The following is a 16,572-nucleotide window of genomic DNA, read 5'->3' on the forward strand; positions in this document are numbered from 1 at the left end:
AGGAGGGATAATAATTCAATTAATTGAACCCTGACTTAGGCTGGAAGGCTATGGATTCTGCCCGCCGATTTTGTTTATGACTTTTGTACATGTTTAATCCTTTCAAAATGAAATGCCATATTGTGAAGTAGTTTTTAATACGCTCTCTCCTTTTTATTCACTTTGGATGGCGGAAGAGTTAGCAGTAAACGAGTGCAGGAGAATCGAAAGTCGACTGTTTCACTATCAGCAATGTTATTGTTGCCGCTGATGCATGCCTAACTGTCAGGATCATGTGGATATAATCCGAGCCCAGTGGCAAATATAAACAATAAACTAAAAACAGAAATGCAAACTAAACCATAGCTATAAGCAATGTTAAAAATCACTCACCCTCCCCACCCCCCCAAATACCTAAAAGACAAATTCTGACATCCAGCACGACTGCACAGATAAACATTATGAATATGATGAAGACTCATAATACCGTACAAGACACGTTGATGGTAACTAAGAGGATTACTTCACTTGAACTCCACTCATCATAACCGCAGGCTTATTGTCAGGTCGTATTTAACCCCCGACCCTCCATTTTTTATTTTTTTTTTTTAATGATAGGCAAACTGAGTTGAGGAAAACAAAATTGTATTTGTTGCCCTTTTTCTTCTATAATTTAGCAGGCTAGAGCGGAGGTTCACAACTGAGGAAAAATAATGCAAAATACTGCATTTATACCCTTAACTATTGTTCAGTAGGTGAACATGAAGGTGCAATTCTTTCAAACAGTTATCATTATATAACGAATGTGATGATGCAAATTTGCAAGAAAAAAAAGGAAGCTAATATTGCCTTTTGCTTTTGTCTTTTGTTTTCTCATCATGGTAAGCATGGAATTTGAAACCTACGGGGGGGGGGGGGTCACGGGGGTGCTGGCGCCTATCTCAGCTAGCTCTGGGCAAAAAGGCAGGGGACACCCTGGACTGGTTGCCAGCCAATCGCAGTAAATCATATATAATAATAAATAATATCTAAATAAATATGTAAATAATAAATAATAATAAATGCCACAGCACTCTGTTTAATTAATTCATTACTTTTTGTATGTATTTATTTATTCATTCATTCAGTCAGAAATGCTTAGCGCTAGCTTAGCGCTAGTTACGGCTACTTCGCTGAGAAAATATTTCACAGTGCGTACATCACTGAAAAAAAGATTGAGAACCACTGGTTTAATACAACATATTAAAATGGGTGAAACTCATGTCCCATGCACTTGTTAAAAGCTCATTTCTGTCACTATTTTTATTCCTTGGAAAAAAATGTCCAGTAAAGGGTAAATTAATATTATTGGAGAATTTGGAAAATTAACAACAAGTGAACTAAAAACAGGCAACAAATAATGTCATGAAATCAGAATTTACCTGGAAAAACAAACAGAAAACAGGTCACTCTTGGTGCTTAAACAGTTAACTCATTCACTGCCAGTCATTATAGAAAATTTTTACATTTCCAATACTCACGTGATATTACATTCAATAATTATATATAAACCGAATCTACCAAATAACAGAATAGACTCCCTACTTTTTGTCCCGTCCCGTTCTTTTATAATTGACAGCAGAAAAATGTAGGTTTGCCAAAATACAGCCATTTCTCCCATGGACTCTGAAACTGTGTTTATTTCCTATAAAATGGGGCAATGATGTCATCTACCGGTGGTTGGGCATCAGTAAAGTTGTTTCCAAGTTTGATATTTACAGTGGAGCATGCTCAGATTCGCCCCCATTTAGCACCGCTCTAAAAAATACAATTGACAAGTATACTTGTCAAAGGCAGTGAATGAGTTAAAATACAACATTTCTCTCAGTCTACCAGCCGGACTGTCTTTCCTTCAGAAGCTTCAGTTTTCTCAGACTCTTAAGAAGTAAATCCATGTCCGTGCTAAATCACATAGCAGGTCCTACAGTGATTCCCGTTGGCTTAAATGTTGTAGCATGTCTTGCCACACCTTGGGATGCGAGCGCGGGTGTTTTCAATCAGCTGTCAAGGGCGAAATGCATGCTGTGAAAGCATCCTTGAAGATTTGTGCCCTCACAGAGCCGTACAGCAGCAGATTCTCATTCATAGTGGATTTATCCTCTGTTTGTGGACATCTTGTTTTTTGTGTCACCCCCCCCCCCCCAAATATACATTCTGTTGACTTATCTCCTCTTTTAAAATTTATCCTCAAATGCAATACATGTGCCCCATGTGTGTGTTTGTGGAGGTGGGGCAAGATGCTCCAGGTGTGTTGTGTGATAAGAGGTTAGAAAGATGCAAATGAGCGCAGATCACAGCCACATAGTGTGTCGCTCTGAAACCATCCGGATAAAAGGAAACATCTTGCGGGTGGGTGGAACCTCCATTCTGCTGATGATATTTTGTCAGATTTTCAGGCGGGTGAATTATGAGAGCTCACAAATTGTAGAACGCAAAATCTTTAATGCGTTTAGAAGATAAATATTTTACAAATGCACAACTTGTCAGACTATACTTTGACCATTTTCCTGACATCCTTATATCGATCTCATTGCAGTGATGGAAGTCTGGATTGGAAAACGAAAGATTTATTTTTTTTATTTTTTATTTTTTATTTTAATAGTCAAAGTTGAGATGAGGACAACTCAATGTTATCAGTCAATGAGCAGTTCCCAAATTGTTTTTGTGGAGGAATTCATGTAAGCATGTAATTTAACAGAGTGACTGAAATAAAACAAAAAACAACAAAAATAAAAGCATAATACTGAATTTAATTACTGCTGGTCTCATCTTGTGTTTTATAGCATAGCTTGTTGTTAACAATGTAGCCAGAAAATTAAGCATTTCTCTGTTTCACTGTTTTGTTTCACCTGTCTTGTATTTATATAGCTTGCGTGTGACTATGCTACCGGTCTTGTTTTTGGTGAAAGGTTTACACATGTGTACTAGGGATGTAACAATATCCAAATGTCACGATGCGATATTATCACGATATGAAGCTCACGATACGATAATTATCACGATATTGTGGGGAGGTTGCCGACATTTAAAAAAGGTCACAATATTGTAAAAAAAAAAAAAAAAAAAAAAAAAATAGCTCCTACTAAAAAAAGCACAATATTGTGCTTTTGTACATCACAGTAATATTATGTTATTATTAGGGATGTCACAATCAGGGCAATATCGTGATATCGTGATATTAAAACTGCCACAATATCGTCGTCGTCATGTTCACAATATTTAAAAGGAACACACCTGTTAAAAAAAATCAGGTTGATTTCCCTTTGTGCCATTCTAGCAACCTCTAGTAGCTATTTTATTAGTGCAATTTAATTTTCATTAGGGATGTTTTGGCCTTCTATGTTTAAAGTCATTTAAATATTGTCAACATGACGACGACGATATTGCGACAGTTTTATTATCACGATATTGCGCACTACTGGACCTGCACAGATGTGTAAAGCCTATCCTTTCGTTGGCTAGACAGTTTGCTACTCGACAGAGCATTACAGTGCGATGACAGCAGCAATCGGGCGAGTCAGAGGTCCTTTGTGAATTGGTCAAATGGAAGATGAAATGCTAAAAACACGTGATTACCGATTAGTCAACTTCAAGTGTGGAAAAATACCCTTCTATCATAATACAACTTTTTCCACTGTTTTAGGTACAACATGGAGGACCGTGGCCATCTCACGGTGTACTGTGCAAATGGTACGATTCCACGACAACCTAATAAATTTCAATGGAGCCAGCGAAATGAAGAGAGACGGTGGCCACAAAACGCCTGAACCGGAAATTAACCAATCAAGGGATATACGTTTATAATTAGGGGTGTTAAAAAAAAATTGATTCGGCAATATATCGTGATACTACATCGCGCAATTCTCGAATCGATTCAATAGGTGGCTGAATCGATTTTTAAACTTCCATTTTTAATGGGAAATATTCAACAAAACGTCTTACTTAAGCATGGAAGAATGTTATAAGAACGGAATATTTATTTTAATGCTGTTCAAACATGAAACAGATTACAACCTGTATAAGACTGAAGTTTCAGATAAATAAATAACACAGTTTCATACAAATCTTACACTCTACAAGTTTACTGATTAGTATTTTCTATATTTGAATGAAAAAAAATCACAACAATCGACTTATACATTTGTACCGGGATTAATCGGTATCGAATCGAATCGTGACCTGTGAATCGTGATACGAATCGAATCGTCAGGTACTAGGCAATTCACACCCCTATTTATAATAAAGGAGAACAGACCCAAAAAGCTTATTTACAAATTGTCACTTGATAGTGGCCCAAGTCATAAACATCTCCTCAGGATGCTAGCCAACTCTAGCTAGCTAACTCTTTAATTAACGCAAATAACATGGAAGTAATTGTGTAGTCCTGTTGTTCAAGAAGATCAATATTTTCATTACAAACATTTTTATTTTATTTTTTTGTCCGACACATGATTGCGATAGCACCTCGTCAGAGAGATTCTTGTTGAATCAGTGGCGCCGACTTCTACATATACGCGGAGTAAATTTAATTACGTTAAAACACCGCCTTGACGTCCTGTTTTGATTAATGCTTCTGGAAACGTAGTGACATGACACAAAACTGTTTACACAGCAACAGTGTAATAATAATGAATGTCTTTTCACTGAAATGGCTCATTTGAATTGTTATTGTTGCGTAGGATATCGTAGCTTATGGTAGATGGAGCGACAGATCATATTTTCTGACTCGTGTTTCTCTTTTGAGACAAAGGCATGGACCACCTGAGTAAAATGCTTTCATATATTAATATAGCTGGTTAGGAGCAGCTTTGCAGTAGTAGTGCGTAGGTGGGTGCTCTAATATGATTGGCTCTGGGACATGGTAAGCCTGAGTGGCAGCCCTTAATGGGAGCCCTGGAGAGGTAACCCAACAGCTGTGTGTTTGCAGCTAATGAGAGATGGGGGGTAAAAAAAAAAAAATGCAGAAAGAAAAGCCTATGATAAACTCTGGCTTCAGAACGACGGAGGGGAGATAGAAAAATCTAATTTTCTCCAGAGGACACCGCTCAAGGCTTTTTGCATTGTGGCAAAACACTGTGTTTGTCTCATTGCTCCTAGTTCATTACTTATGACTAAGCGTTTATGATCATTGCCATTAGTGTTTTGGAAGAAAGGAAGTCGAGAGTAATGTGGTGTGGGGATGGCTCTCACTCCCTGTAGAGCCATACTGATTTCGAGCCTCGAGCAAAGGTATCGGCTTTTTATTAGTGTTGTTCCGATACCGTTTTTTTGGCTCCCCATACCGATACTCAGATTTTCAGTATCGGCCGATACCGATACCATACCGATACTTAAGTTTTTTTTTCCTCAACATGAAAAAGCTGTCCTGCCATTGGTTTAGCGCATTCAAGGGCCAATAGAATATCTTAGATTGGCATGCAGTGAACAAGTCACATACCAGTGAATGTCGTGCACCAGCAAGACACAAGATACTGCATCCAAAATCCTATATTAGCGTTGGAATTAATGGTATCGGCATGTTACTTGTAAGTAGTCACCGATACCGATACCACTGTTTTAATGCAGTATCGGCACCTCTGCCGATACCAGTATCGGTATCGGAACAACACTAGTTTTTATGATTAGACTGGTGCAATTTTGGTTGGTGTCCGACTAACTAGTCAAGACAATGCAAGTCTATTTGGAGAGGCTCTCAAATGGCTTCACAAGCCCAGAGTTGACATCTTACTCTGATCGAAAATACGTAACTGGGCAGTGGGTGGGGGGTGGACAACAAAAATGTAAAAAATCGTCACGTCACGGTGTTTACTGGAGGCAACGAAGTGCAGCTAGAATGTAAACAACGCTGGTTATCTGTTTATTCTATTCTATTTTGATCAGTTTACTCACATATTAACTCAAATGGCCGTTTTCCGCGTCCTTTCCGAAGTGAACTTTCTGCGAAAATATTAGGGGTGTGCTAAAAAAAAAAATCGATACGGCAATATATCGTTGCGGGCCTCATTACAATACACGTATCGATACGCAGGCGTCAGAATCGATATCGCCCGTTAACTTTAAATCGGCAGTTAACGTTTGCCGTTGCAGCTTGCGTCGTCGCTAAAAAAATAAAAACCAGCAACGTCTTTGAAGTTAATTGCCTTCAATTAATGCAAAAATAGCTCACTCGTGATTGGACACTATCTTGCTAAGAAAAATTAAAGCAGAGGAAGAATATTAATATTTATTTACTTATAAACTTAACATGGCACGTGTCTTAATGTACCAGTTTTCCTATATTTTGTTTAAAAAAGAAAAAGAATGTGTTACATGAAAGAAAATGCTGTTATTATTTCCCCAAATATTTCAAATAAGCACATTTTAGAGCTGTAATTTTAACACTTTGACATTTTTGCTTATATCGGCTCATGCCTATTAATAAATGTTCCCGGTGTGTTTGTGAAAGCTGCAAATTTAGACCAGGTGGTAAACCAGAAGAGCTGTTAACAAAAATATTTTTGTCAGTCAGCATAACAAACATATCCTTTAGGCATACATATGACTGTTATTATAAAATGCAAGAAAATTAATGTAACATATTGGGATACGTATCGCCTTGAAGATCACGTATTGGGACACATATATATATATATATATATATATATATATATACTTTGGGATGGCTCTCTCTGTGAAATTTACATGTTCAGCAGCAATGAGAACAGATAATAAAATAAAAAATAATTCAATCAATCAATAAATAAGGTTATTACACAAGAGTTTTAATTAATAAGAAGAATAAGTAAAATAAATAAAATGAAAAATAAAAATTCAATCAATCAATAAATAAGGTTATTACACCAGAGATTTAATAAATAATAATAATAATAATAATAATAATAATAATAATAATAATAAGTAAAATAAATAAAATGAAAAAAAATAATTCAATAAATCAATAAATAAGGTTATTACACCAGAGTTTTAATTAATAATAATAATAATAATAAGAAGAAGAAGTAAAATAAATAAAATGAAAAATAAAAATTCAATCAATCAATAAATAAGGTTATTTACACCAGAGATTGAATTAATAATAATAATAATAATGATGATGATAAAAATAATATTAATAATAATAATAATAAGAAGAAAAATAAAATAAAAAAAATACAAATTCAAAATAATCGCAAATTAAATCATAATTTCAATATATATTGATTTTGAATCACAATGCGATTATTTTCCATAATTGCTCAAGTGTAATTTCCTTGCTGCACACATTATATCCAATGAGGACACAACAATACTACTAATTGCAGCATGAGATCATCAGGTCTCTATCAAAAATGCAGAATATACTCAATTTTGATGTAATATTTATGGTCAAGGGCTCGATCAAAAAACGCTCAGTTACTCCTGCAATATGTTTATTTTGACTGCTGTGTAGCTACAGGTAATTGGGGTAAATAAATACACATGCATCAACTCATCTTTTAGACTGCTAGTTGCATTGTTACCCATAAATAAATACATGTAACGTTAATGCCACTCTGGTTTTCAATTCAAGCTCAATATATTAAGACATTTTTTTTTTTTTTTTTTTGACAAAGCTCTTACATGGAATCCAATTTTATTGTGCTATTACATATTCCATGCATGGCCTCCTTCTAATAACCGCCTGAGGGTGGCGCCAAATGAATAAAGAGCAAAACCGGTGCAAGTGGCTTCATTTTTTTTCGGTCCTCTCATGTTCAACATGGAATGCATATCAACAAGTAAACTGTCAGCGCGTGATAACCTGTTGTTACTTCACATCCAAACAAGCGGCATCATCATTTCCATCATACCTCGAGTGGGTCTTTTTTTTTTTTTTTTGGCACGGAATTGAATGGTGACGTGCAAGAAAAGCGCATCCGAGTGAATTATTAGTGTGCTTGATTTGATGAAGTGACCATTTTGAGGTGACCCACTTTGATGGCATCTCGTTAAACTGCGGGAATCGGAACAATTTCGCGGTAGGCAGCCCGGGCGTAACGTGATGTTGAGTGTGAAGTTGCATGCGTACATGCAGCTGATGGGAGCCCCACCTCCTCCTCCCACCTTCTGATGGAGAGGAAGAGAGGCAGCGAAGGGAGCAAGTCAGCCAGCATCTCACCAACCACTTGCTCTCTGGAACTGCTTCAGATGCAGATCTTTTAAATATTGTTTTTTTTTTGGGTGGGCTGTTTACGCTCTCCTTCCACATACGTGTTGATCTCATTTAACCGACTGGTGTTGTCTTTGAGAGTGCGCTCCAGGCTACTTTTCTGGTGGACAAACTTGGGACCGAAAGCGATGCGCCAGCCAGTGCATTTTGGCTGAGGACTGAAGATGGCTCACAGGAACGCGATCCCCATTGGAACGAGGCCGCTCATTTCCCAGTTTAATCGTCAAATAATTTAAAGCAAACCGCAAACTTAGAATATTTCTCCTGAGAGGGAAAAGGAGGAGGAAAAAAAAATTAAATCAATCTCCCTTGACCACTGTCGGGAGAACCAGACGAGGTTGCAGTCTTGTGAATTTTAATGCGGGAAAGTTATAACCGGATTGAGTGACAGCTGAAGTTATTTTTGAGGAGGTATTCTGTTGGTGGATGTACCAGTTTTTTGGACCGATTGCCACCAAGCGCCCTTCCAAGTCGTTCAGGTACTGTACACAAATAATAATAATAATTAATAATACATGTTTAATCGCAGTGCTTTTTGTAAGTGCGGTGTTTATTTTGAATATATTTTTTATAGCCGACTGCATGATCCAGTAACAAGTTGCCCGCCGTGGCGCACTTCAGTCTAGATTAGAGGAATGTTAGACGTAATGATTGATTCACGTCTGCGAGTATAAAAAAACAAAAAAACAAAACAAAAGAAAACCGATGTCTCGCGCATACCATTGCACTTGACTTCAATTTCAAGAGAAGTCAATTGCACTGAACGCTATGCGGTAATTGCGTTATGATGCTGCGAAGCAGAAAATGGGATCCATATTGTTACATTTCTCTGCGGTCCTTTTTCTTTTTTAGCTACAAATCTCACACTAATTGCGCGCATTAGCTGCGTTTGCTCACGAGCAACATTTTGTGCGCAAAAAAAAACCGAATCATCGGCTCATGCGCGTCCATTCGGAGAGGGGAAGTGTGCGCGCGTCCACATGGGAAATCTCCCCCCCCCCCCCTCCCCTCGCTCCAAGTGAGAGTCTTGGGTGTTGTTTCTCCCCACTCCACCGAGCAATAGCCTCATTTTAATAGTCTGCTAGACACATTCGTGTACACACTACAAGGCCGTCAAAACAGTCCACAAAAACACAACAGGGTTGTAAAGCGTTCTAGCTCATATCCCGCAAACTGCCTGTAACATGAGCCCTCTCAATGTGGTGATCTCATCTGTGAAGAGCTCAAGGCAGTGGGCATGTTGAGAGATGAGATTTGGCCAAGCTTTGATAAGGGGGGGGGGGGGGGGGGGGGGGGGGGGTCTTTCAGCTTAATTTGATGTGCCATTAGAACTGCTTGCCATTATGATAATTAATGAAAAATTTGCTTTTGCACTCAAATGCAAAAAAAAATAAAAAAAATAAAAAGTTTTAGGTGTGTTAACTTGCAGTATTTTGTAGGGGTTAGTGTTGTTCAGATACCAATACTGGTATCGGCAGAGGTGCCGATACTGCATTAAAACAGTGGTATCGGTATCGGTGACTACTCACGAGTAACATGCCGATACCATTAATTCCAACGCTAATATAGGATTTTGGATGCAGCATCTTGTGTCTTGCTGGTGCACGACATTCACCGATATGTGACATGTTCACTGCATGCCGATCTCAGATATCCTATTGGCCCTTGAATGCTCTAAACCAATGGCAGGACAGCTTTTTCATGTTGAGGGAAAAAAAACAAAAAACGTAAGTATCGGTATAGTATCGGTATCGCCCGATACTGCAAAGCTGGGTATCGGTATCGGTATCGGTATCGGGGGCCAAAAAACGGTATCGGAACAACACTAGCCGATACTGCATTAAAACAGTGGTATCGGTATCGGTGGCTACTCACAAGTAACATGCCGAAACCATTAATTCCAACGCTAATATAGGATTTTGGATGCAGCATCTTGTGTCTTGCTCGTGCACAACATTCACCGATATGTGACATGTTCACTGCATGCCAATCTAAGATATCCTATTGGCCCTTGAATGCTCTAAACCAATGGCAGGACAGCTTTTTCATGTTGAGGAAAAAAAACCTTAAGTATCGGTATGGTATCGGCCGATACTGCAAAGCTGAGTATCGGTATCGGTAGCCAAAAAACAGTATCGGAACAATACTAGTCAGGGTGTGCCAAAAAATCGATTCCCAAAAGAATCGAGATTCTCATTTACTAATCGAATCAAATCGATATTAATATCCAAAAATCGATTTTATTTAAACTAGAAATGAAGAAAAAGGGGAAAAGGCAGTTGTAGCCCACATGCTGTTTTTTGTGGAAAAGGGCACTTACAATACAAAATTAATCAATGTTTAAAAAAATAAATTAAAAAAAAAAGACACTCATGTTTCTATTTGTCATTTTGTCTTGCAAATCAGACTGGAGTAGAGCATGGCAATGTTGTGCATATCTGTAAATTGAAGCAGAAATCATTTGTCAATCAAATCATTTTGAATCGAAAATCGTTTGAATCGAAAATTGATTCTGAATCGGATCGTAGACCCAAAAATCATAATCGAATCGAATCGTGAGACAGTCAAAGATTCCCAGCCCTAGTATTTTGACCACACAGCATGTTTTTGAACTGACACAGTAAAACAATTGTGCACAGTCAAAAAAAATAAATAAATTGAAATCAATTCTTTGCAAAGATCAACCCTTTGAGGTCACTCAATATAATTCCAGCCATTATAAAGGACGTGTGGGGGAGGGTAATGGATTTTTTAAAGGCTAAAGACAGCCAATATAGAAAATGACCCTATTTGAGAAAATCATAAAAATCGTCCATTATCATTATGTCCTCCAACCTGGGAGGAGCAGACCCCCCTACTTGAAACCTTCCCAGTTTTGCATAAAAGTCACAATAATGCTGTGTCCCACAAAATGATTAATTGATTCCTTTAATGACATTTCCCAATGCTAGTCTTACCCCTCTGCAACATCTTATTGTTAATTTACCAACATGCCTCGGTTGATTTTCTGCTTGACTCATTTTGGCTGTACCTGTAGCACAGCAAATGTCAGCCAGTCAGTCACTGCGTTGACTCAGTCCACAGATTCATAGATCATCTGTCTCTATGGTAACCGGGACAGGTGCAAAGGGGCTGCAGCATAATTATCTTAGACTTTCTTTTTAATACCCCTGTTATCGTCTCAAAAGATACACATTGCACGTTAAGACTTTGCGCGTGTTTAATTAAGATTAGGTTATAGAATGCACTTAAAATGGAACGAGGAATGGAATTAACAGTATAGATTGTTACACACAAAGATTTGTTTGCTTTTTAAAAGCGATAAACCTCACACATAAAAGGTAATACGCGGCACTCTTACTACCTCTTAAAGCAGCGGTGTCAAACATAAGGCGTGCCGGCCAGAACCGGCCCATCAGGGGGTCCAATGTGGCCCGTGAGGACAGAACATGAAGAGCAGTTTTTGCACTCAAATGAACTGTTGTTGCTAATTTTGTGTACTGAAAGGTGCACTAACCATTAAAATGTCATCAACATTCTGAAATTTTTATTTGAAAATAAAATAATAAAAATAATTTTGTAAAGATTTTTCAGATTACTCTGCAATAAAGTAATTATAGATGGGAATATTACCAAATTTGACGATTTGGAGAATTCTCACTCATCTTTCAAAGCAAACAGAATATTGTGCGGAATGACAACATAAACATATAAACATATAAAAGATTGGATTCCATTCTTTCATGAGAAAAAAAAGTATGTTTCTATCTTATTCCATTCTTTAGTAATCATCATTTGAAATTAGGTCATTTGAGTGACATAAGTGAAAATACAAAAATATGAAGAGGAAAAACAAGCTTTTTGTGAAAAGATTATTTTTTTTTGCACAACAGTGACTTTGACACGAATATTTTTTGTTTAGTGACAAGGCAGCTCAGCACAAGACGTTGCGCTGCCCGTTGAGAGAAAAACAAAAAACGTAATAAACGTAAATTACCGTTTTTGGCAGTATTCATGAGGATTTTAGAATACGTCATTAAACATTTTTGGCAGTCAAAGAGTTAAATGACAATGTGTTGAAAAATGCTTAATGTGCTATTTGGTAGCTATTATATGATTATGGTATTGTATAGAAATCATGAAAAGAAGGCTTTTTCCATATGTTTCAAAGTGGTTCAGATACCCAATTCATGCAGGGTTTGTACTGTTTACAAACTTGGCTGGTACATCCTTTTCAGAGGACCTTGTTACCTCTAAGGTCAGCACCGTCTGTACAATAAGGCTTGAAAGTGTAGCTCTCTCGGGACACACACTGCGCACAGTCTGATATATAGCTAAAAGTTGATAATAGACTTGTAGAAGTTGAAATCTGCTCCTGAACCACGGGGTCGCAAAGGTCGCACACTATGTGAGGGCTCCGGGTGAGAATCAATCACCTTGCAGTTAAACTGATGTTTTGCTGCAAGGAGCGTAGCTGTTAGTAATGGCACTGAAGGCACCGAAGCCTTGAGGGAGGCCTGCGGTCAGATGCTAAAAGGAATTGGAGGAGTTCACTGTCATTCAAAATGACATTGGAAGTGATGTGTGGAACAGCAGATGGAAAAAGATAGGAAAGAACCTACCATGCGTTTTCCTAAAAAAAAAAAAACAATATTTCAATGGTTTTACCACAAGTAACCATATTTATAACTCAATAAATGCGCCTACTTGACTGCACTTATTTTGGAATCGGTGAAGAAAAATACGGATAATTATGAAAAAATTACCGTGTATTTTTCTGTGCCCGTATATTTCCGTGGAACCTCTACTTACGAACGTCTCTTCATACGAAATTTTCGAGTTACGAAACGCCTCAACGGGAAAATATTGCCTCTTGTTACGAAATAAATTTCTAGATAAAGGTAAAAATACATTACCGAACGCGCAGCATACTTTCGGCTATGGCTATTACTACCATAGGACCTATGAGCGTAAATACTATCCAAATTTATTGTAAATACCATCTCAGTTCTTTACAAAACACCAGGCAAAAAAAAAAAAAAAACACTTCTGAGAGAGGAGAACATGAACCAAAGAGGGCAAAAAACGTAAATGACCATCATTTTTATTCTTTACTCTATTCTTTGTTTTTTACATTATGCACAACTCTCATTTATTGTGCAATAATCTAATTGTAACATGTATTTGTTACATGTTTTGATGCATTTTTATGCTTTATAAAACATTTATGTCTGAATTTTGGGAGGCTTGGAACGGATTAGGGCATTTACATGGAAAATGCGTCTCTACGTACAAAATTTTCTACTTAAGAACTTTCTTCCGAAACCAATTAATTTCGTAAGTAGAGGTACCACTGTATACGTTTCAAGTACCTGTTATTCAGTCGGTCCCATATTAAAGCCATATTTTCTACTTTATTCAGTTCCGATACTCTTTCAAACAAATCATTCGGTTCATGCATATAATGTTAAGGTTAAATTTCCGTGTTTAATCTTCAGCATCTATAATTGGAGCGGAGAGCTATTATGCAGATCTCATCAGTGACCACTGGACTCTCAAGTGACACATAGGAAGAGAGTGAGAAAACACTTTCCTTCCACTTTGAGCGATCCTTATCTATTGAGGTCATTGATCAGCGACGGGCTGTATTTGGGCGACCCTCTCCTGGCGCTTGTAGGTCAGCGAAGTGACGGCTTTGCTGTGCGTGAATCAATGCCTTTCTTGCCCCGTTTTCTCTTCGGGCTTGCCACCCCGATGGGCTTAATAAGCTGGCTTTTAGCCAGGTAGTTGTTTCTGCAAGCCTCATCTTTGCACTCCTCAGGGTCCTAAACCCCAGTGATGATTTATTTATTTATTTTTTTTTAAGCCTCAAATGCACTCTTTTCTGCAAAGTTGAACGTCTCTGCAGAAGATAGAGCACGTAGTACATAGATTAGGCCGTTATAGAGGCCCACTAGTATGCTTGCACTTTTTATTTATTTATTTATTTTTTGTCTGAGATGGAAGCGTCTGTACCATTCATTGCACGCTCACAGCACGAGGTTATACAGTATGATGAATGTTGATCTGATAGAGGTAAATGTCTCTCGATGTGTTATTGCTTTTTTTTGTATTCATTTATTTATTTATTTTTTCAAAAAAAGAAAAACTGTCTCATAGATAAAAAAAATATTTCATAACTAATAGGGATGTTCGAAACCACTTTTTTTCAGACCGATACCCAGACCCTCAGTACTCACCGATACCGATACCAACTGCCGATACCAGTAGTACATTTTGACAAATAAAAAAAAAAAAATACTAAAAGATGTTTTTAAACAAATATATTTCGTTTAATTTTGACAAAAAAAACAACAAAAAACAAGACAGTCACTCTTCAATAGTCTTAACGCTCAAAATAAAACACAAAAATGCTCTTTTAGTTTAAGATTCACAATTTTGAAGTATTTCCAAACCGGTGAAGTTTTGGTGAAAAACTGCTGCAAGCTAGCTAGCGCCACTTACAGGCAAGGAGGACTCACTTAACGTCTTCCCCCTCTGCCATCGGTCGCTTGTACTCGTCTGCGTCACGAGTACTCGAGTACTTGAAAAAAGGCTGGTATCGGTACTCGCCCATCCCTAACAGCTAACATATGCAGTATATAAGCTGCAGGAACATTTCTGCTCACATGGTGAACGTATGTCAATTAGCTTATTCCCTTTTTGGCACAGTAATCAATTTTTTTTTCCTTTTTTGTTAATGAAGTTCTTTAGGTCACTGTTAACCTTTTCTGGTTGCTGTTCACATACAATTCGAGAAGTGACACTGAAATTAAAAGTTAAATCTTCGTAGCTAAACAATGCTCTGGAAATTCACAAACCTCAGAGGGATTTTGAAAGTCATGTTGTGCACGGCATCCCTCCTACACTGAATATCATCATTTTGTTATATGAATGAGAAGGCAAGAGTTGTTTAACAATATCTGAAAGTACTGAGGTAGGGGCAGCAGAAAGGGCGCAAGCTTGATGTTTTTGTATAATAATCAAGTCAGATAAAAGACAAAACAACTTTGTAACGATTTTACCTCCAAACAAATTTCTCACTATAATAGAAAGTAGACTGGCTTATTATTAGGAGCATAGCTTTTATCTAATTGCCACGGCAACCACAGATAATGTGGTTGTACACATAAATTGGCATCATCATTGTGATTATGTATTTGGGTGACTGTTCTACGTTTCTTCATCTTGAAGTTCAGTATTCCAACTGATCAACTGAAATCAATAACAAATAAATGTAAATGATATGCAATGCAGTATATAACAGTTGTGGTCATCCATAGCCTTGTGTAAGTCTCCTCTATGAACAATTAAAAAAAATAAAAAATAAAAAATCCTTTTATGCTGAGTTATGTGGCACAGTCTGCCTGAATCAGCTTGTAGCCGTTCAGGTCGACCACACCATCTGGGTCGGCAGATGATAATCACATTTTTAGGGAGAATAAAGTGCTGAGTTGCAGGAAATTGCACGTCCTTGCAGTTGTTGCAGTTTTAATGTTGCCATTTTGCATTACGTTTCATAATTATAGTGAAACATAAAACGTCGACATCCTCCAAATTATGCTTCCACAACTGTTAGGTTGGGAAATTAGAATTGTCATCCTTTTAATAAAAAACAAAAAACAAATTGTGAGATAGTTGAGGAATGTTTTCTAAAACCTATAACAAAGTCTAAATAATAACATGCTCCACAAACAGCATGATGCTGAATTCAAATGTAAACAAAGGGAAAGAAAATAAGCTCAGTTTGCTGTGACTGCAAGGCATGATGCCATCTGGAAGACAGGCAAGAGGCCAACTGGAAGATATTAAGTCATGAGTGTCATCAACCATAACAATCATGTCACAATCAAGGCACGCCTATTAGTTCTGTAAATAGATGGAATGAAAATGGGGATGATTATGTCACACACAAAAAAAAAATACCGCAAGACACAATCTTGAGTTTAAGCTACAATTATGAGGGTTTTATGAAAAACTATTTATCCACAGTTTACTGAAATATAATGCAAAAACAAATACTGGAAAATCGCATAAAAACACTTTTTTTTTTTTTTTTTTTTGCCAAAAAACTCACTTTATTATTTTGATAACAAAAGAAACCAGCAAATCGGGTGCCCGTATAGATGGAAAAAAAAAAATAATATATATATATATATATATATATATATATATTTTTTTTTTTTAAGGGTGATTTTGTGCTTGCGTATTTATACACGGGTGCATGTTTTTCACAATATTTAAGGTATTATTAGTCACATAACTTCATTTACAGTTTACACTGTTTTTGTCCTTTTATTTGTTCTTAAATAATTAAAGAAAGTATT

General features: G+C 37.1%; 1 protein-coding gene across 1 annotated transcript in view; it reads left to right on the forward strand.

Moving 5' to 3' along the window:
• Window positions 1–7,873: 7,873 nt before the first annotated feature.
• pcdh1a (protocadherin 1a) overlaps window positions 7,874–16,572 on the forward strand; it is a 109,430-nt gene continuing 100,731 nt past the window's right edge. Inside the window, exon 1 of the mRNA XM_077505467.1 lies at window positions 7,874–8,685. The gene's annotated coding sequence lies outside the window, so the exon portion shown is untranslated. The remainder of the gene's footprint in view (window positions 8,686–16,572) is intronic.

Source organism: Festucalex cinctus, chromosome 18 (assembly GCF_051991245.1).
Source record: "Festucalex cinctus isolate MCC-2025b chromosome 18, RoL_Fcin_1.0, whole genome shotgun sequence".
Classification (NCBI taxonomy): Eukaryota; Metazoa; Chordata; class Actinopteri; order Syngnathiformes; family Syngnathidae; genus Festucalex; species Festucalex cinctus.